General features: G+C 46.4%; 1 protein-coding gene across 7 annotated transcripts in view; it reads right to left on the bottom strand.

Annotated features, from left to right (window-relative positions):
* FRMD4A (FERM domain containing 4A) overlaps positions 1-22,806 on the bottom strand; it is a 357,979-nt gene that overhangs the window by 132,618 nt on the left and 202,555 nt on the right. Inside the window, exon 1 of one of the 7 annotated variants that reach the window (XM_066182747.1) lies at positions 9,607-9,690. The exons of the other annotated variants lie outside the window; for them this stretch is intronic. The gene's annotated coding sequence lies outside the window, so the exon portion shown is untranslated. Of the gene's footprint in view, positions 1-9,606; positions 9,691-22,806 lie in introns of those variants that run through there. 7 annotated transcript variants of the gene reach the window in all.

Consider the following 22,806-nt stretch of genomic DNA (forward strand, 5'->3'; position numbering starts at 1 on the left):
GATGTTGCATATTCAAATAAACAGGAACAACCTTTTAAGTATTCAGTTTCAAGGGAACTTGGTGGCAAATGGATCTTTGAAGCTGAGGAGAAAGGCCACAGAAATACGCTGTAGGTATGGATGATGGTGATAGGAAGAGAAGTAGCCAATGGCTGATGCTTAGCCAGACTTCACCTTCCAAAGCAGTGTGGGTTTCCCTATTATGGAAGTGCTTTGAGGCTCTGTGAAATACATGCACAGTCCATAGCTGGATTGACTGGCCAGAAAACAGAAGCTGACAATGATGCAGCACCCCACACAGGTTTGATAGGACCAGAGGAATGTATCGCGTGCGAGGCCTTTGGCTTTCCCTGAGAGCTTCTTTATCCCACTCCTTGAAAAATTAATGTCCTTTCCAATGGATTAGTGAACGGAGGCAGAATTGTCAAAAGCATGTTTACAGATACAGGTCTTAAAATCCTCTCCTATCCCACGTGAAGGGAGTGGTGCTTGACATTACCCATCACGTGGGGGATCTGCACAGGGATGTGTTTAAGAGGGGTTGCCTCAAGTGATGCAACCGTTTCTGTTCATTTGTCAGGAGAGAGGAGAACAGCTTCAGTAATTAGAAAGCAAGAGCCCTCCTCGAGAAGGGAGGTGGGATGGTGTCAGCCATGGTGTCACCCTGTTGGAAGCGCCACGGGAATGGATGGCGCAACCCAGCCATTGTGTGGATGCCGACAGGGAGCGATGGGACAAAAAATTAAGGCAAGCTACAGGTTGAGTGACCTGGTGACTTCCCTGTTTTGTCTTAGGAGCTGACAAAAGAATTCCTGGCCTGCCCAGGGGCTCCTCGCTTCCTCCACTCAGTGCTTTCCAGCCCTGCTCAGGCTTGGCATCACCCTGGGACATCTGCACAGGTTATTTTTCATGCTTCCCCTAAACAGCGCTCAGCAAAAATGCTCTGATTCAGCAAAGCCCATAGCTGTGTCCATAAATCCCCTTTATTTCAGTGTGACATAAGCAAGTGTTTAAGTGGCTTACTGTATCAGGGCTGAAATGAAAAACCGTCTCCTCCAGTCCTTAAGTCCATTTACAACATCAAGCAATAACTCTCAGGCGAACTTTAAAGCCGGGAATGCCGTGTCTTAACCTCAAAACACTTGGTACTTGAGCCGTGTAGTCAGAACGAAATCTAATTTCAACACCACGTTTTAAACCAAGCAGGGCATTACCCAGCAGATGCCTAAATTACTGCTCTGAGTGCAGCCGGCCTCAATGGCCTGATTGCAGTTATATCCTGAGATAAGAAAGTCCTTTCCTGGACAGACCAGCTTCCTCACTAGAATGGAGGCTGTGCTGGTTTAGGTCACGTATTGTTTTCTTTCTTGAAAATAATACAGATCTGAATCTTTTCAAATACAAAGGGAAGCAGAAATTCTTGCACCCTCCCTGCCTTCTGATGTTGAGGCAGGAGGAGAGGGCATTCCCAATGCAGACTTTTTACTATGTTTGACTCCTTCCCCCCTGTAACTCTTTTCCTTCCCTTTCTTGGCAAGGAAATAAACCATTTGCCAGTTTAAAAATATACCAGCTTCCAAGAATTATCCCCACTATTTACAAGGCAGGAGTGGAGAGTGTAGGAGTTTTGGTCTGGTTGGTCAGAGCATCCTCTGAGCTCTGGGGCTGAGGCCGACCACAAGGAGGTTACACAGTCTTCAGTACAATTTATTATTTTTAGGCTAGAGTATTCAGTGGTCACAGATGTCTTAAACCTTACAGATTTGAAACCCCTTCTGCACACAGCAGAAGTGTGTTTTGATAAACCTTGACTCAGCTGGTCAGTTGTGCAGGTGGTTCAACACGGTCACCTGCTTCGGGCCAGCATTTTTAGGTCAAGAACATGCCAGAGCTGTTAATACTTTGCCTCAAATTGGGATCTTGTAGCTGCCTCCTCCTCTTTTATTTGAGAAGCCCATGTTGCTCCTACAGCCTTTCTGCACGTGCAGCAGAAAGTGAAACCACTTTACAACACATCACTTGATCCATTTGAAACCACTACAGTCAAAGGGTTGAAGGGGAATGGCAAGGGCAGCCCACAGCCTCATCCCACCTTAAAGACCTTGGGACTTCATCTGGACTATGCTACTCCTCTGCATGCCAAAGTAATGCCCAAAGACTGAAAAACTGCCACTATCACCAGAAAAAAACATTGCAAAAAAGCAGTCCCTCTCATAGCTCTGTTAATAAGACAACAGGTAGACAATCTACCTTGCTGCCAACTTCCCAGTTAACATCCAAAATAACTTGCCCTGCACATAAACTTTTTCTGATCCAACTCAGCTCAGCCAAACTCTGTGAACATCTTTATTTGGTGAGCTTTTCTTTTTTTTTATTTCCCCCAGGGTAAATTCATTTTCTGGAAAATAATCCCTCTAAGGCAAGTTCTGCAGTTTCATCCCATGTTTGCACATTGCATATGAGAGCTGTGATCCATCATTTGGATTGCCAGTCCCTAATGCAGCCCAAATAAATAAATATCAACAGCAGAGCTAAAATGGGAGGCCCAGAGGGAAAGAGGATAAAGGATTTCTGGTGTCTTTGCACAGGGACAAGCAGAGTGGTCCTGGGATAGGTGCTTCATCAACTTTTGGGCATACCTGTGCTTCAGGAAAACCAAGATATGCCTTGGGAGGGTCTTGCTTCCCCTGGAAGAGCTCTGCGTTCACTCTGCTATGCACAAAGAACACAGCAGGATCTAAAGGAAAATGATCTAAATTATCTGTGAGGGAAATCCTTTACCAATGATGGACTTTGAAGCCTTTTATAAATCACATCAGCTTCTTTGCAGGGACTCCTGGTCACCTTCTGGTTCATTCCCTACTATATTCTGCAGCAAGCACTTTGACTCATCATAAGATAATGACCATGTGGCAAAAAAGTACATGGCAATAGATTATTATTATTATTATTTTTCCAAAATATGTTATAATGTCTGTTAATCTCTCCTACACGTGACTTTTTAAATTCCTTCTAAACACACATAAAATTTTAACTTTTTGTACAGTTTCACACTTAAAACATGGCATACTTTCAGCAAAATGTTCCAGATATCACTTGTTTGTGCATGCAGACAGGGTGTAATTACATGAGAGGATCCAATTCTTCTGGGAACACATTCACAGGAGGTTTCGTTTAGTTATAGAAGAAAACAGGAGGATTTATTTGCTATTGAAACTAATGTGATTTGCTGGGAAAAAAAAATCAATGTGGGTTCATAGGAAGATGACCAAAGTGACCCAAGGCAGTGGAAGTGATAGTATGTGTGAAATATTTTTAAAGGACAAATTAAGATTTATGGCTTGAAGTGTCCTTTTAGTGCTCATTGAGTGTTTTGTACCTACTGAATCATTGAGTCTTGGGAGGTGTGAGTAGTGCTGGGCTGATCAATGGAGCCAAGGCACTGGGCAGTGCATCACTCAGGTACTGTAACAGAGCAGGTCAATAGAGAGCACTGAGCAGTGTTATATATAACACACAATAGAAAACACACTTACAAAAGTCATTCCAGATGTGAAAGAAAAAAAAAAAAAGGTAAAATGTTAATCTGTGTACGGAACTGTTGTTTGCTCTCTTTTTTTATCCTTCTTGTTTTGAATAACACTCCGAGAACTGATATGCTTCCAGTGGGAAAATATGTCACCGGGTTGTTTGCAGCCACTGCTAATCAGCAGGTTTGACACACGTTGGATGTGGAGAGCCAGGGCTGTGGCTGTGCCCAGGCTGGGCAGCTGCCAGCAGTTCTGCCTGAGCAGCAGCAGCTGACAGGGTCAGTGCAGGGTGGGCATCATCCCCCAGCTGGGTTTCACAGGCAGGACAGGGTGAGATGCAGAGCACATTCAGATGACAAGCAGCTGACTCATCCTCAGAGACGCAGGTGTTTTCAGAAACCAGTCCTGCTTGCAGAAGTCTGGTTTGTCCCTTTCTGCTCCTGCTTAGCCCCCAGGTGCGTCCATTGCTGAGTGGGGCAGAGCTGGGGCTGCAGGGCTGGGACATTTCCCATGGGCTCTGCCTGCACACCCTGGATGAGGGGGGAGAAGGGGTCCAACCTGCCTTCTCCAGTCCTGACAGCCCCTGATGCTGAACACTTGTGCGTCTGGTGAGGACTAGAGCTCAGACTAGCCCCACTCAGGGCTCAAGCAGGGAAAACTACTTTCAGGACTCAGCCTGTGCTTTTATACCCCCATTCACTGCCTGAATAATGCCAGGATATTGCATCACCTGTATTGAGAATTCTTTGGCTATTGGTGCAGCAAGACCAGGTCATCTCTGCATCAGGGCATCTCATGACATACTAAATATGGAAGGTCTATAACCTCTGCATAGGAGAGACCTGGAATAAACACAATACAAAGCTGTTTTTCACCTCTGCTTATTAAGAGCCAGGGAAGGATGTTCCTTTCTGGAGCTAAACTCAGCAGCTCTTTAGTACTATGAAGAATCGATGCAGAAGAGCTAAGGACATGAAGAGAAGAGGGAACGGCCTGATGCAATGTCTGCAAACTCAGCAGCTAGATCTAATACTCCTGGGCCCTAAGCTCCCAGGATTCAATACTCATTCTGGAACAGCCTTCTGCTATGTACACAATCAGCTGTGCCTGTGAGAGGGGACTGAGAAAGTGAGGACACAGCTCAGCACCGTTGGATTTGTAGATTTCCCTCAGAATTGCCATTGTCACTCCCAGAGCATTTCAGAAGGCACATTCCATGGTGCAACACAAAGGCAAAGCAGACTCGGTGCTTCCCTCCAGTTCTCCCTGGTCTTGACGAGGAACAAGTCTCTTTTCCCAATTCTCACCACCTCCTGCAGCACAAGCTCAGGTGACACTTTCATTGACTGCATAACCACCCCAGAAGGGATGCAAAACATCCCAGGGAGCCCAGACCACTTCAGACAGAATTTTTTTCTCTTTTGGATTTTGCAGCTCAGAATTGGAGGACGGTGCAAATTTATTTTCCAGCATGCTTCCATGCTGGGGGAGGATGCGTGTGTGCACAAAGGAAGCACTGTGTTTGATTACACATCCCCTAAATCATCCCTGTCCCCTTGCGTGCCCCACTTCACCAGGAAATGAGTGTGTGAGCACACACGTGGCAGCCACGTGTTGGGATGATGGGTGTTTTCACAAAACCCTGGGTGGGAGTAGCCAAGAGAGACATTCCCCATGCAGAGCAAGGGGGAAAACCATGTTTAAATGTGGAAAAAGCTCAATCCACACTCCCCTCTCTAGGACAGGTGCCACATTTCAGCTTCAGATTTTGCGCTACCTTTCCAAGCTGCTCCCTTGATGCAGCAGCTTTCCATCCCTTCCTTGTCCTGCATAAAGCCAGGATCAGCTTGTGGCTGCTCCACTATCTGCAAAGCACTTCCCTGTGTGAAATATATCAGCTGGGAAGGATGGGATGCCAGCACTGCTTACAGCGTGTGTGGTACAGCTGCAGCCACGTTCAATCCCACACGGCCAGGAAACCCAAACAAGGGTGGGTTTATTTTGATTGGGAGGTCTGGAGACTTCTAAGAAGAAAAATAAATAAATAATCTAAACACTAGAGCCTGAGCCTAGTGGGTTGGCAAGCCTGACAGCCATTGTCAAAATGTTAGGTGTTACGTGTGGAAGTGTACATACAAAAGGATTTCTCTAGCCAAAATGAGAATATCGACCTCTTTTTGTTGTGTAGCTTTCCAGGAGATTTTCATTGGACCTTTTTACAGTGAGTTTGAGTAACAAAAAGTCAACTTGCCTACTTTTTTTTTATTTTTTTTTTGCCTCAATGACTTTTCCCAAAGATTACTACACTAAATCACACCTCATCCCACCAGTGCAGGCAGATGGTGAAGAGATCATTTAGCTTCCACTAGTGATCTTTTCTTGACGGTGGGGATGCAGCAACTGTTCTCCACCTCATGAAAATGTCACAGAGAAGCTCAGGAAAACAGCAGAAATATTGTCTATCTGTTAGGAAAGGAGCAAAGTGGGTTGTAAACAAGAACATTGTTGGTGGTGCTGGAAATCAGATGGTCCCAGCTCCTCTGGCCTCCTCTCCACTTTAAGGCAGGGCAAAGGCTGAAATCCCACCTCACCCCACAAAAAGGCACCCAGGGTATCTGGCACGAGACTTGGGGCCTCAGCGGGGTACCACACAGCTGTGAAGCAGAGATGCACTGGTAAGGGGAGGTACATCAGAGTCATCTACTGTTTTTGGCAGGCACCCTACTAGAGCCAAACACAGGCAAGGAGTAAACCTTCAGGCTGACATCGACTCGTGAGCAGGTGGAGTGCAAAGGTGGCTTGGAGCAGAGGAAGACAGGATAAAAACTTGTGTGCTTGCGATTCAACAACATGAAAGTACTCCCAGAAGCTCAGAATGATCAAATATCTGTCTGCGGTCCCCTCTCAGTGTCAGATCAGAGAGAAAAACAATCAAAGTAATTTTTGGTCCTTGACAAGGTTCATCCCCAGAAAAGAAGACAGGGGCCCTAACTCAGTGTGCAGCCTCACAAAATTGTGGCTTTCTAGGATATTGCACATGCTGAGATTTACAGGAGGGCCAGGAATTAAGTTTTTATAAGTCTGGGAGCAGAAGAAATTTCAGTGGATGTTGTCAGCTGCCATGGTCCCTGAGGCCATGCTGGGCAATGCACTGCTGGCTTAAGGAACCTGAGAGAGGCTGGGACAACCTGGGATTTGGAGCTGAAGTAGGCTTGTAAGCAATTCCCTCACAGCTTAACCTTGTCAGACCTTGCTGCCTGCTGGGTTGCCATGCTCTGCTTGCACTGGGGCTGCAGGGCAATTCTCTTCTCCAGCTGCTGGAAGGAGCAAGCCAGCAAGGAAAACTGGAGATTGGCATTGCTGAGTGACCTTGGGAGCCAGCTGTGCACCCCATCCTGTGATGAGGCATGGGGATCTCAGGGAGCTACTGCCACCTGCTCTTATGGTTGACCCCATAGCATGTCCCCCCAGCTTCCCAAGAGATGGGCATTTGTGGGATGGCTCCCACCCAGAGGGAGATTTTGGGTGCAGCTCAGAGAACCAGGAACCTTGACTTCCTCAAACACAGAGCATTTTGAGTAAAAGAAACCCAAGTTTCTTGAGAGTTGAGAGTAAGTGTGGCCCTGTGAGTGACAGCAGCCTTTGCTTGTTCCAGCGACCCAGCTCACCAGAAGTGGGTCATACAGCACCTTTCTGCATCTTTAGGGGACACCACTAAGCTCTGATCCCAAATTTGGTTAATGCTGGATCAACACACTCCTTAATACCTTCTCCACGTGTCATCCCTCTTGCAGGGCATGACCCTTCCTTCACAGTCCTAACAGATTGCATCTTGAGATGTGAGTGATCCCCCAGCCCCTCTCTGATTCTCCCTAATACAGCATTTTCTCCTTCATCCATACCTGCAGTTTTACTTTGGCTTTCCTGTTAAGCTGCACTCAAAATTGATTCAAGCCTTCTGTTATTACTCACACAGTAACAGTAGCAACAAAGGGGATATGTACCACTGTAATTACCTGCGATGTGTGGGACTAGATTCCATGACTAGGGAAGTCTTCCCCAGTCTTATGTCCCTCTTAACAACACCCAGTGCACTAGCTGAAGCTCTTGACCTGACTAAACAGTTTGACAGGATCTCTCTCTGCACCAAGTGATGCTGCATTGCTGTAGGGCCCTGAGCAACCCAATGCTGTGAACACAGGTATCATCAAATATTAAGTTGCATTTTTAATGCAATAACCAGTTCAGACATGCAACAACAGAACCACCAGAAATAGTCTAAAAGGAGACATGAGTAGCTTGCCCAAAAGGGTTGTGAGTGGCTCACTGATGCATCTATGCTCAAAGATCCCATATTTTTAGCCTGGGCATTTAAAACAAAAATTCACCTAAGAACAAAATGTTTATTTTCCATGTGCATAAATCCACGTGCTATGCTCCACTGGTGCACTTCTCCCTTCCCTGGAAACTGATCACAACGCATGATGGATGAGCACTGCCAACTCCTTCAGCCTGTTTGGGCCTCTGAGGGACACAGCTGACCTTAACAGCAGCACAAGGCGGTACTGAGCTGAAGACCCTTCAAAATACCCCCTCTTGTACCAAGAAGCAATAAATCCTCAGCTCCTCATGCTTCTGCCACAGCCCCCTTGCTCGGCAGCACAGGTGGGCTGCAGAAACCACCCCAGGAGCAGCTTGCTCTCCTGCAGAGCGTGGCACATACCTGCCTGGCACCAATGCTTAAAACCACCTTCCAAATAGTAATATTTGGCACCTGTAACTTGTGCCAGGGAGGTCGAGCCAAGCAGCTCTGAGCCACTAAGCCGAGCTGGCACACCGTCGCCAGCGTCAGCATCATAGTCCGAGTGAGTGTGCAGGCAGCAGCCCTCCGGCGGGCCCTCTGCCATCGCCCAAGGAGAAAGGGAACAGCTTGATGGGCTTAGCTCCATCGGGAATTCTCTGGTGCCTGGCAGGCAATTCTAGGCAGGGAAGATGGCACAGACACCCACGCCCGTAACAGCCCCCTCCATGCATGGGCGGGGGATGCCCATCAGACCCCGAGCGCCCATCTAGAGGGAAGCGGGTCCGAGACGCCCCGATATCCAGCTGGCGCTGGGCAGAGCCAGGATCCAGCCTCTCCCGATAACCCGAGGCACGGGGAAAGCCCGGTGCAGCCGAGCCCATGAAGTACAGCACACAGGCACCACACCCCCTTCGCCGGTGGAAAGGGCGAGCGGTGCCGGCGTTCTTGTTCAGGACAATGTTTTACAATCCCAAACCAAACCAACAAGCTGGGAGTTCAGCTTTCCCTGCGACCTGACTTGCCTGGGAGAGATTTGCTAGATCGCTTCGCATCTCTGTGTGCTGTATTGCTAAACCGCTGCCAGGGCTATTATTAGAAACAATTGTCTCTCCTGGAAATTTTATGGAGAGGTTTCAAACAACTTTTCTCCTGCCCTCCCCGGCAGCCAGCGGATAACAATGCGGCCAAGAACCCTTCTTACGAGGAGTCAGTCTGCGAGGCGTGCAGATGCACTCCCATACAGGCACAGTTTGGAAGCTGAGCTATACAATTGTCCTTTCTAGCCCTGAATCTGGAGCAACTTTTCTATACCCGACTCAGGAAAAGGTGCACAGGGGAAAGGAAAATCAAGACGAGAGCTTTCCCCTTAGCGAAGCCCCCGGCTCTGCATTAAACTTGATGCAGCCATTTGGGAAGGGAAGGAGCAGTCCATCTTGGCAGTCAGTGGGGACAGGCAGCCAGATTGCTTGGGAAGGGGGGAAGGAATCACAGCACCGGCTTCTCTCCCCTCACACACCGTCTCCTTCCCCCAGCCGCCGCGCTCGGCTCCGTTACTCGCCCACCGAATTCAAGGGTTTGGGAATTATTTTTTTTTTTTTTTTTGGAAAGGACAGGCAAAGCAGCTGCTGCCCACATTTCTCTCCGTTTGAGGTAAATGGAGGGAGGGGGCGTGGAGCAGCCCGCACACTGCGGCTGGGCTTTCCCCGGGGGCCGGGGCTGGAAGGGGAGCCCCGGCCCGCCTCGCCTCCCCTCCGCAGACAAAGACCCCGTTACCTTCTCCCGCTGCCTCGGCGGCCCCGGCGGCCCCTCAGCTCCGAGCCCGGGGCGAGCGCATCCCCGCCGCACCGCGTCTCCAGGCCGCGGCTCTACCGCCCCGCATCCATCGCCCGCCTCTCCGCCGCGGGGTGCGCGGGATGCGCGGCCCTTCCCTCCGCTCCCGGCCGCTCCTAGGGCCGTCCCATCCTCCCTGCCGGGATGCCGGAACCCTCCTTTCCCCCTTCTTCTTCCCTTTTCCCGCCTGCCGGCCCCCGGCGCCCGGCTCCTGCGCGGCCGCTGCCGCGCTGCGAGGCTGCGAGGCTGGAGCCGGGGAGGGAGGAGGAGGAGGAGGAGGAGGGGGAGGAAGGAGGAAGGAGGGAGGAGGGCAGTGAGCAGCAGTTGGCGCTGGGTCATGTGAAACAGATGAACCTGGCTCGGGCCTGCCAACATCTGGGCTCCCCCTCGCCTCCGGGAGGAGGATGAAGGGATGGAGGGATGGAAGGACGCGGGGAGAAAGGGTGCGGGGTTGGCGGCATTCACCCCCCCTGCCCACGCGTGCACACCTTGAGATGATAACGGAGATGGCCGAGAGCAGCGAGGATGCTCCGAGCACAGCCCCGGCTGGAGGAAGAGAAGGGCAGCACGGGCCTCGAGCACCAGTGGGGCTGGAGACAGAGCAGCTCCTGCCAGGCTGAAGCCCTGGGAAATAGGGCAGCCTCCCTTCTGCTGATTTTTCCCCCTGGTCCTGTTAGGGTGAAGAGTGCAGCTTGTGATGGTGTAAAAGAGTGGATGCTGCCCAGCAATAGAACATCTCTACACATTGCACTAGAGTAGCCCTCATGCAAGGGTGTCACTTAAATAATTAGATCAGTCAAGAAAGACAGTATGTGTGGGCCTCCGAAAAGTGCTGATTTATTGATTTAAACATGCACAGCATGAAGCATCCACACCATGATGTCTGTGGTTAAAGCTCTGACTTGTTCCACTGCCCCTCCATCAGTATTTTCTCTCTGAGGCTGGGGTTATTCTCACTGGGTAAAACCAGAGGCAGCTGCTGTGCCGTGGCCTGGAACAGACTGGCTGGGATGAGGTTTGCCTTGGGAGGGGAGGTGTTGGGGTGAGCACTTTCCTTCATTTGTTTTCAGCTGGCACTCATGCCACCATGAGGATGCTCATGGTGAGGGTAGACCTGGAAATTTCAGGGGATACAGGAAATTTCCCTCTTTGCCCCACAGGAAGATGACAAAGTCACTCTCCTGACATGGAGGTGAAGGAGCAGAATGTCTCATTTTAACTGGGGGTGTTGCTGAGTTGGATTTGCTGTCAAACTCCAAGTCAAGACCATGAGTCTTTATGTACTCTCTGGACATAAAGGAGCCAGTGGGCTGCAAAGTCCTTCTGGATACAATAACCAAATGCTAGAGCACCAGCACAGTTCCCTCTCCTGTTTTTAAGGGCACAGGCATAAACACAGAGTACGTCTGTATTAAATATAACCTCTGGCTGCTGAGGGTAAAGACCAAGTAGCTAAGGTGGCCCAGCTCTGCTCTGGAAGTGATCCCAAGGTCAGGACAGAGGGGCAATGAGCAGCAAAGGTATCCATCCCTGCTCCAGGAAATGCAGGGTGACCATGGCTCAATTGCAAGGGTAAAGATTGTGGTTTTATGGGTTCCTCTAATCCACATGTACATCCAGCTGCTGAAGCAACCCTGAGGGGAAAATCACCAGAACAAAAACTGCGAAACCTCCTGGAATTTTAAACCTACTAATTTCAGAAAAAGGTAAAACTTCAAGTTGCCTCCCAAATGCTGTTCTGCTCTTTCCTTCAACAGAGGTCACAATGTATCTCAAGCAGGTTCTGTCTGCAGTGCTGAAGAAGAACATGAACCCCAGCAGTTACTCAGTCCTGACCTTGATTAGAGCTGACAGGGAAAAAATCACCATCTCAGGTGGATTTTCACTGAAATAGGAAGTGAAGCTGCTTCAAAGGTGCACTCACCATATATGTGCCTGCTGGTGCTTGTTCCTCTCTAGGAATGTGCTAAAGCCATGGACTTTGCCCATGGGATAGGATGATCCTTCAACTAGCAAAGCCTCAAGGCAGTTTCCCCACCCGCACATGTTGCCTTTCCAGGGAACTCTCCTGGCAGCATCTGCCTCCAAACCCAGAGCAGACCCAGGATGTGGGGCAGCTTTATTCACCTGGTGAAAAAAAGAGCTCTTCTGGTAGGTTAAATAAGCAGCAGCAGAGATTGGAAGCCCCTAATTGGAAAGTAATTTGCTTCATGCTCTAGCAGCAAATACCAGAAAACAAAGTTCCTCTGCCCAAAATTGTACTGTTCAGCTTTCAGATCAGGTGTAGGGAGTTTCATTAAACTTAGCTTGAAATTACCAGCTCTCTACAGTAGTCCAGTCTCTTCCCTTGGCACAAAACAGGCATGGGGTTTGGAATACTTTGGAGGCAGCAAGAGAGCATCTTTACTCATGCCAAATGTTACAGTGGAGTGTGCCTGAAGAGCAGTTGTTCCCTCATACCTGTGAAACCTAAAGCTGCATCTTTCTCATACCCTTTTAAAGGAGATGACCTCTCCTACCCATCTAAGGCCCCATGAACAACACTTATCCAAAGGAAGTGCTTAACATTTCCTGCACTGGTGGGAGATATTCCTGCTACATTTCCTTTATCCTCCAATTCATGAAGCAACATTTGTATTAAAAATAAGTTGCTTGTCTAAGTGAAGATAACATCCTCTAGGTACCTGTTGGAGTTAAAGAACTTAGAAATGGGAACTGTTTCTTATAATTTGAAAAGACAGTAGAGTTTTGTCCTTGCCAAGAGCTGATTATGATTACTCAACCAGAAAGAGTGGCTTTTCCCCAGAACTGGACAAGGATTTGCCCTAGTTCTTCTCATTTATCCACTGCACCCTTCTTTCCTAGAAATACTGGCCAGATGAGTTTCTTCCCTGGTAAAAATGTTAGTCATCTCATGCACGTGCTTCTCTAAATTTTCCAGTTATAATTCAGCAGCAGCAGCAAAAGTCTTTTTGAAAGAAAGAAATTCCATAATCTCACAAGGTCTCTGGAGCTGGCACTACTCAAACAATACACCCTGGTAGCAAGCATCTAGTCTGGAGGCAGCAAAGCTGCTGTCATTGCAATGATTAGAAGCAGAGGATGGCCATGATTTTTCCAAGCTGATTCTTATCATGGCAAGTTCCAAAAACAGAACAGCAATCCATATATTAAACTTTGATATGCACAAAATCCAGCTTCCAGCAACCAGATGCCTCTGTGCCAAAATAAAAACATGCTGATTCCTTTGTCTTGGTTCCTGATAATAAAGCTAGGAGGAAACACCATGGGCTCATGCTGGAGAATTACTGTTGACAATTCATTCCCACTCTTGTTAGCAAAGATTAAAGAACCAAAATACTTTACAGGGAACGTGGTGATAGGACTGTGGGTGCCATCAGAATGTGTGAGCTGTTACATGAACATTTCTAGTAGCTTCAGAAAAGCTTAATGAATACTGTCTACACCCAGAACTGCATTAATTAGCACTAACGGGCTGGACGAGATGTCGTGTCATGAAGTAATATTCACACTTATTCCATGATTTGCATCCATAAGAGGTGCAGTGCTTTACAGAAGTCAATGCCGTTTCCTCCATATGGTACATCTGAAACCCATGGAAGGTGAGGAAAATGCTTTCAAAGAACATTCAGGATTTGCTGAAGGTGTCTAACTGCCTGCCTCTCTGTGGGAGGTGTTCAGTGGCCTAACTCTCATTGATTGCACAACTCTTAACTCATAATATTTGAGTGGCAGTAAAAGATTAAAAAGCCTCAAAACTTAAAAAGCAACATGGGCCTAAGTAACTTGGGAGCTGAAATTCATTTCCAGAGATGACATAAGGTGTTAGGCACACAAATTTCATTGTAAATCAATGCAGCTGACTTATTGTAGCCATGACAAGGGTCAGCCAGACCTAGGAAATGAAATGTCAGGTTAGCCTATGGGTTAATTCACATGGTCCCTCTGAAATTCGTCGTATAAAATGGTCTTACTGCTCATGAGATCTGATGTAGTTTGGCTGGAGAAGAAGCAATGGCATCCCCTCTTTTCATCTGAAATAATCTGTATCCTTCACACATTGAATAGGCCTCAATATTGGGATGCAGAAAAGAAACTGATGTGACCCAGTTGGTCACCCAAGCCACCAGGCTGCCCTCACCCCCTTCCATGGACCAGGGACAGCAAAAAAGAGATGGAGGGTTACATGTACCACCACCAAGCCTGTCCCCATCACTCTGTTTTCCTCTGTAACAGGTTTTGATGAGTTGTGACCATGCAACAATTCATGCTGAAGACCTTGGAAACCAGGTGGAAATCACAGGGATCTCATTCAAAAAAGTAAAATGCAATTACTCACAGCAGGACCTGACTCATAACTAGGTCTGGACCTGTAAACCATGGGAGATAGGGCACATGCAACACCAACTGTCATGGCACAGCGCGCTTCTGACTGGGAAGATCTCCAAGTTTACTGGGTGAACCACGAGATGTTTCTAGTCAAGCCTTTCATAGAAACACTTCCCTTCTGAGACAAACTGTGGGTGTTATTCCCATGTCATGCTTTCATTAATTTCCAGGACAATCCCTTAAGTAATTGGGGCACAAAAGGCGGGGGGGAAAGGGAGAAGCAGGACTTTAGCTTTGGACAAAATAAGCCTCCAGGGCGTCTGATTAATTTTCACACAGACTCTACTTAAAGGATCTCAGAGAACTGAAGAGGGAAGGAAGCAGACCTCGACATTCCCAGAGAGCTGTTGCAATAAATCCTCCCTTCATTAGGCAAGGGAAGTGCATGCTGGCAGGATTATTATGCGGGGAAGCAAAGCTCGGTCCTCACGAGGCAGCTGAAACGGATGGTGGGGACAAGCCAACTCCAGCTGGTTGGTGCTATGACCCTGGGCTGGCAAATCCTGCCTGCTGCCTCCAGCTCCAGCCTGGGGCTGGTCTGGAAAGGGACAGGAGTCACGTGTAAGTCGCCTGTGTCCCAGTTAACTCCGGGTAATCCTGGCATCCAAGAGGCCAAACAAAGCAAACAGCTCAAGTGTGCATAAGGGACCGAGGAGGAGCCAGCTGTGCCACCAGCCCTCCTGGGGTCACCCACCACTCAGTGCAGTGATGCTGGAGAAAGGGGCCATCCTTGCAGTTCCTTCCTCTTTGCACCCACCTGGGTCTGGGACCCAGGAGAAGAAAGAAGGAAATCTTCCTGATGGAACATGCTGTGAGCCATGCTTGTCCTTGCGGGAGGTATAGAAGGGATGAGGGATTCCCCTCTTTGATGGAGGTCAAATCCTCAAAAATCCCTTCTCCCATGGGGTAGAGGGGACACATGCTTCCCTTTTCTTCAGAGCTGAGCAAAGCTCTGCCTGAGGAACTTCTTCCTATTCACGGAATATTGCCATTTTCACCTGAAATGGCTTGAAAGCAAACAAATGCAGAAAGGAGCAGACATGGCAAGGGCCCCTTCCATCCATTAAAAGAGATTGATGGTGTTGGGAGATGGAGAGGCCTTTCCCCAGGGGAGGAGGAGCTCCAAAAGATGCTCATGGTGTTGGCAGAGAGCACTTTTTGGCTGGGAGGGACCTGGAGAGATGCTCTCAGACCACCAGCAGAGCTCCAGCACAGGCAGAAGTAAAATGCAACTAATAAGAGAAAACCTCCTTCATCCAAAGGCAAGTGAACAACCTCATCCATGCAGGAGAACTGCTGAGCAAACGGCAACTGAATGGCAAGAACCTGAGGACAAGGCTGGAAAAAGGCAAAATTATTCTCCCCCACACCTTCCTCAGATGCTGCAGTCAACTGGTGCTGGTGAAAGTCAGCCAGACGCCTTTGATGCCAAAAGCCAGCACAGGTAATTGTGAAGAACATGAAATGAATCAACTGAGAGAGCCAAGCTCAAAAACGTGCCTCCTGTTAGGCAAAATCTACACGTACTTCTTGCACTGAGCTACATAATGATGACTTTCTTTTGCACAGAGGAATAAATCAAACTCATTCTCATTTGTTTGGCTTTTTGTACTGAAATAGCCTTTGTCCTTCGCATGATTTCAGATTTGAAGAATATTTTTGTAGTTTTACACTGCCGTCTACTGAGGACTGCAAAACTTAACACCAGTTGGAAAAGCTTTCTATTTCACATTTTGCAGAAAATCCTGATAACATTTCAATATGGCATCGAAATAATGATTAAAATATTTTTCTAAACAAATGTAGTAAAAAAAAAAGCTACTCAAGAAGTGTTTCAATACATAACTGCAACGTTAAAAAATGGCTCAGGAAATATTAAGGTGACAGAGTAAAATGACAATTTTAGCAATGGAAATAAAAAGTACTGTAAAAAGTACTGTAAGAAGCTTGCTTTCTAATTTCTGTTACTTTTTGGTTATACTTCTTTATTTCTTCAAGTGTTTTTCTCTACTCCATTGCTTGCCCACCAAACAAAATCAGGGAAAGCTCCTGTAGGTGCTAGTAGGGGGTAGCCTAATTTCAGATGCAGGTGTGGTTTTCCAGGTAACCTTTTCTTATTGAAAGTTTTCTCTATCTCTGTGAGGCAAGATCATTACCTCAGTTGAACAGATGGGAAAATGGAGTCATAGAGAGATCAATTTACCTGGGTAAGATCCTGTACCAAATTGGGCACAGAGAGAGAGGGAGAGACAGATGTAGGAATAAATCACAGGCCTTGTGACACCAAACCCTTTGTGCTGGCTCAAGACCCCTCTTCTTCCCCCAGCTAATGAATTGGTGATTAACAAAGGCTTCTCCGTTTCTGACAGTTTTATCGGTGATTTCTACTTTACACTTTTTTTTTAATCTTTATGAGGCAATCCCCGCAAAGAGAGGAAGGGAACAGAAAATAAATCGCGGAGCAAGTAAGCCCTCAGTGAACAGATCTTATATGTCAGAAAATATTTGTCTGACCAATCAAGTTTGCATTTAGACACAGCCAATAATAAACATCCAAATTACATTTAATATGAAAACATTTTAAATTGACTTATCTCTTCTAAATAAACACAGAACCAGTCATAAAGGTGCTCTGCTAGAGCAAAGGCTCAGTGTTACTTGATTTATTTTTTAACTTGAGTCTGATTACTGCCTATCTGATGTCTTTGGGAGCATGGACTTCTATTGCTCATCTGAAAACTATTTCGTTTTCATTACTGAAGCACACCAGGATAAACCCCAGCTCTCCTGGTGCCCTGTCTAGGGTGGTCACCACAAAGACTATTAACCCTCAGCTAAGGAGACTGGAGGGTTAGATTAGTTCCCTTCACTAGGGCTGCTCATCTCCCCTCCACACACAGTGGAAGTCTGATTTCTGAGCATCCCGGGGTCTGCATGGTTTGCACCAACCTGTGATGTCCCCTGTGTTGTCTAACTCTGTTTGCATGGGCCAAACAGACCCAGAGGTGCTGAAGACCAGCCCTGAGAAGGGCAAGAGAGCCTGGAAGTATGCCAGTGATGGGACTCAGCAGTCCTTGCTTGCTGCTGTTGGGGACCTGAGAGTCTTGAGTATTGATGCCTCTTTGAAGACTCTTTATAAAAAGTCTTTCATCTGATGACTGTAACAGGCCCTGCAGATGTATGCAAGGCTGTAGGATGAGTGGCATAGATATTTTTCCCAAAAATAAGAGATGAGAAGCTGAAATTCAAATGTCCTGGGGAGGTCTCAAACTACAGACCCTCTGTGTTAAAAGGGTGAACATCTCACTCTTGTTGCTGTGGCTTCAAAAATGTTCCCATTCCTCAAGCCTGTCATCCCTTGCTCCATTTTTGCAGGAAAGGATGGATCAGTGCTGATTCATAAAAAGTTAACATTATACATCTAATCCTCATTCTGAGAACATATGTAACCTGTCTGACACTACCTCAGAGATGAGATATGGGACTTGCACTGCAGTAGCACCATTTCCCCATGACCACCATGACTGCTGGGAGTGAAAAACAGGAGTTATTTTGTTTCTGAAGGCTGGTGAGCTCCACTGAACTTCTCAACTACCAAATCCCTAGAACGTGATGTCTACTATAATGGCAGTCTCTGCAGTTCTGTAGTGTTGTTGTGGTTTTTGGGCTAAGGGAAACTAGATGCCTGTTTTTCGGATGGAAAAGGTTGTGATTATGGTTGAATCTGTTCTCTCCCACCTATTTCTCAGTGACATTTCAGCTTGTATTATCCCTCTATCTTCACCTATAACCTAAGTTTGATCATGACATACTTCTCTCTATCCTAAGAAGGGTGTGAAATGTAACTCATTAAACCATGAGAGGTGAATAGAGATTTCAGATGTAACACACAGATCAACTATTGTTAAAGTGATACCTTTTGCAATGACTCTTTGGTCTCGTTTCATTCACAATAAGGCAAGAATTTCTATTCAGATTAGTTATAGCAGCATACTCCATTGATCAGAAAGAATACCTGGCAATTAAGCTAGACAACAAACTCACCAATATTTGTGGTTTGGCTTTGCAGAACACAGTGATGGTGACTGCACTCTTTGTTGATAAGATTTTGAGTACATTGAAAACATTTTCATATTGAGTGTGTTGGAAGGGCTGTTATTAAAACAATTTAAACAGGTTTAAACACAGTCATGGTTAGTGAAATACATATTTTCAGGCAAAACAAGAATTTCTGCATCAATTCTCATGGAAAGCTGTAGGGGAGTAGGAGAGGCAATAAAACCCAAATGCCTCACAGTCCCTGATGTTTGCAATCACTGCTTAACTGCAAGTAAATACAAATAAACTGCACCTCCAAAATTGGGACAAACACCTGCATTGGGAGTTGACTGCATTCATACATTATCCTTTGCTTATTCAAGCTATAACAAGGGAAACCAATGATAAAAGGCTTTCCTGTGCCTTGTCTGCACAGGATTGCTTAGGATCCACCACAGTGGATGGTGGCAGGGCTGTGCTGCTCTCTGGAGACCATGGCTTGGATGTCCCCACCTGATGGACAGGTGGCTGGAGTAGGGTCACACATCCCCATCAGGTTTGGACCATCTCAGAGGGGCAGTGATGCTATTTCTCCATGGTACCTCAGGCTTCTTGTTTAGAACAATGCTAATTTTCTTGTCCCCTGGCTTGCAGTCAGATACTTCTGCCCCTCCTCCTCATCTCAGAGACAGCTGCCCTGCTGCAGTGACGGTGACCTTATGGTCTGAGAGTGCAAGGTTGCCAAGTCTCATGATAGATGACATTTTTCTGAAAACCAGCTTTTCTAGGCTGCATGCAGAAGGTGAAGGAGAATAAAGCCCAACTCTACACATTTTATTAATTCCATTATTTTTAAAGCCGTCTTAATATTTTTGAACCTTAGTAGTTTTGAAAAGGGAGTGTGCTCTGCTGGTAAGAGTCAAGGGAATTGTCTGGTGTATCAGGATAAACTTTTTACTGTATGGTCATGAATATTTGCCTATGGAAGACTCTGTCCTAGTTCATTTTATAATGACAGTAACCAGTTTTCATATAATTTCTCTGCTTGTTGTTTCGTAAGGGGACTACTGTACTTGGAAGCTTCCAAAACCTCAGCTGCCAGCTTCATGTGAAGGGAGGACTGAAATAAATGGGAAATAAATGAGAGAAAGATGAACAAAGCCAATAGTTAAAGGGTCACAGCGGCAACTTCATTGCAGGAAGAAAAACATTAATTAAATGTTCTTTCTCCATAACTTGATTAGAAACACAGACTGAAAAGCTGACCTGGGTGGTCTTGTTTCAAAGGAGTTAAAGGAAAGATGTTTTCTTTGTGCAGAGGGGCCTGCAGAAATCGGCACCAGCTTTTCCTGCCCCAAGTGGGATAAAAGAGTCAAGTGTGGGAACAAGTGCTGGGAAGCAGAGAGGTGGGCAGAAAATGGGCAAAATGCTGCCTATAAAACTGATCTTGGAAATCAGCTGTGCTGGCAGCAATCAAGAGGGCAGGTTGTTAGTGAGGGCTGGCGGTGGGATTTGTGTTGCTGATGACACAACACAGTGGCTGTGTCCCAGTGCCTGGGCTGGGACAAACCTCCTGGGCAGGGCTGTGCAGCATCAGCCCAAGTGAATTGAACTGGGAAAACACAGTCATTAACCAAATGCTACCACCATTATTACTCTGAAAAATAATTGAGAATGGCAAAGTTCCCAACACCTCCCAGTCCTCTTTACACAGGTTTCCCCCTATTTTGTAGTCACTGTTTTTCCCGTTTTCCATTTTTATGGCTGTTATTACTGGGATTATTGCTGTGCAAACAGGGTGCCTGTCTATGTGAAACACTGAAGTTACAGTTTCCCTCCTAGATGGCAGTGTAAATTATTACATGAGCTACCCTATAATCTTTGGTCATGTTCCACAGCAAGGTAATTGATTCCCAAGTCACTAAAGCTAACTAACATGACTGTAAATCTAATGCTTGAGCAGTGTTTGCTATTAAAAAGTCAACATCTACAATAGTTACTACATTGCAATTACTGGAAAAAATGCTGATTTGCTCTAGACTTGGAGCAGGGAATAATTGTAGCCTCTCTTGAGACCTAGAATGTGATAATTGGTGGTGAATGGTGGGTTTTTCCAGTGGTGATCACATAGGTTGTCTCTGTGGTTATTCCCAGAGCCCTTATAGCACTGTTCCTGCAGCTGCCAGTGCTGGGTTGGGTACTTCCACCAAGGCCAAAATAAACAAACCCTCTAGGAAGAGCACACATACTCAGATTTTGAGTTGGTACAGACCTACAGTTGAGTCTGAGGGTTGTGCCAGTACAAAGAAATCTGCTGCCACTTCCCAAGTCAAGGGAGAAATCTCACGACCTCTGAACTCAGGCCTCTGGACTACCTAGAAATGTCATGTCACTAGATTTTTAACTTTTAAGGATGATGCACTGGATCTGTGTGCTTTAGCCTTTGATTCTCTAGAGCAACTGGGACAGTGTGCAGCAACCACTGCTCTGCTTTTCAACCCCATGGGAAAAGCTCTGGAGGTCAGGATGTGGCTGGTCCTTGTGGCTTTTTGTGCTACTATATCCATGGGTGGGAGAACAATGTCACAAGGCTCCTCCAAAGAACAAGGATATCAGTTCTCAATGTTTCAGATGGTTATGTCAGCTAAAATACAGCCAACACTCAGATCTGGGGAGCAGAGAGCCCATGACAGGCCATTCTATTGCTGTCAGGGAAGGAAAGAACAACCCTTGAGAGGAGTTGATTTCAGTAGCAGCTTACTAAATACTTTATGTAGGGCTGTGCAAAATATCTGGAGGGAAATCTGGAAGTCTTCCCTTTTCATGGCTTTCACTAGAAATTCTTTTTCTTGCTGATTTCCCCTTGCAGAGAAACAAGCAAGCCCAAGCAAATAAACAGGCAATCCATAGGAAATACCCCATTTCCCTCTCATCCTTTTATTCCCTCAAAAAAAAAAATCTTGAAACTGCTGGATAGCTGAGGACAGCTTGCTGCTTCTGAGAAACAGAATCAAGAAGCTGCCACCTGCTTTGATGCTTCACTAGTTTTTTTTCCAAACTAGTGAAGAAAACTGATTTCTGCACCATCAAGCAACCAGGAACAAAATCTCATAAAGGATGGCGCAGAATTGCAAATGTGATTTTTATATACTCACTGGCAGAAACAGCAAATAATAATAATAATAATAATAATAATAATAATAATAATAATAATAGTAGTAGTAGTAGTAATAGTCATAGTGGTAGTAATAGCAATAACTTAGAAAAGAAATAATTCTTTTGGCCTGACAGTTGAATATAAATGAGTGCACAAGTTAAACACCAGCATCCTCCTCACCACTATCACAGCATGGGCAGAGTTCTGTGCTGCTTTGACTGCGAATGGAGAGAGACACAGACATGGACACAGGCTCTGTGTGACTGCCTGCAAGGGGACACCTTCCCTCCTTGCAGCACTTCTGACAGCTTGCACAAACTGGGACAACTGAAGTTAGAAGTAGGAAAGCAGTCTGGGGGAAAAGAAGAGGACAGGGAAAAAAAAAAAACCAAACAAAACCAAAAGAAATCCAGATGTAAATAATACTTTTTAAAATGAGTCAGCTTAACAGTGACTGTGTTTATATTGCAGCTGAGCATTGTTGTACTTGTGTGGCTGTTCATACTTCATTGTGCTAATGAGGTAATGAGTAACTAGTATACTGCAGGATGCTTTATTTCCAGTGAACAACCCAAACCCTCTCAAAATAAGGTTTGAAACCCAAAACCAAACATCTGGGGTGCTTTGGGAATGGTGGTAAGAGAAGGAGAGTGAGCCCTGTGTTCAGCCCTGTCCCCTTGGGAGCTGTCTGGGGTTTCACAAAGCACCTTTTCTTGGCTTTCCTGCACCCAGGGACTGACATGAGTTCACTCTGCTCCCACTGGGTAAGCACAAGAGGAGCAGGAAGAGTCCCCTGCTGACCTTCATGCTGGGAAACAAAAGAAAAAAAGTACCTGCATTTACCCTCATAATCCTGCAGTTGTCTGGGCCCTCATGGAGCACCACGACCTGCCTTCTGACAGTGCTGCCCTGCCATGCCTACCAAAAATCCTCCCTAAACCAAGCCATTCACACAGAGCCAACAAGGGCCTGGGTACTTAGGGTGGGACTAAAACGGTAAATACCGTATTCATTTATTTATGACTTCTTCAGCCTATAGTAACTACAAGCAATAATTGGATTGTGCTCAGCATAGCTGGATTGATTTTCTACTTAATAATAAAACCAGGTCCTCTGTTTATAATGGCATCCCTAGAAACGAGGAGATTGGGTGAAAAATGCATTCAAGGCGCAATGCTAATGCTGAAAACTCGTGCAGCTCTGGGTGCAGAGCAGGATCTCTGCCAGATGCAAATGTTGTACTGGTGACTGATAAAACATGCACTTTGTGGCCTCCTCTGCCTTCCATGGAATATTCACCAGCTTTGGCAGGCTGTTATTTAGTGTTTTGACAAAGGACTGTGGACACAGGGTATTTTTCCATAGTTTTCTGAAGGTTGTGGCTCACCCCCAGTGCAATCTGCAGTGGCCTCTGGGTGTCCCAGACGGACGAGTGGCATTTAGACTGAATTACAGAGCAGCACCAGGGAGCTGGCCTGCCCAAACCCCTGTCCTCATCTGAAACAGAGCCTAAAGTTACACAAATATGACAAACCCAG

This window comes from Chamaea fasciata, unplaced genomic scaffold, assembly GCF_029207755.1.
Source record: "Chamaea fasciata isolate MVZ Bird 193981 ecotype frontalis unplaced genomic scaffold, bChaFas1.0.hap1 SCAF_5, whole genome shotgun sequence".
In the NCBI taxonomy this organism is placed as follows: Eukaryota; Metazoa; Chordata; class Aves; order Passeriformes; family Sylviidae; genus Chamaea; species Chamaea fasciata.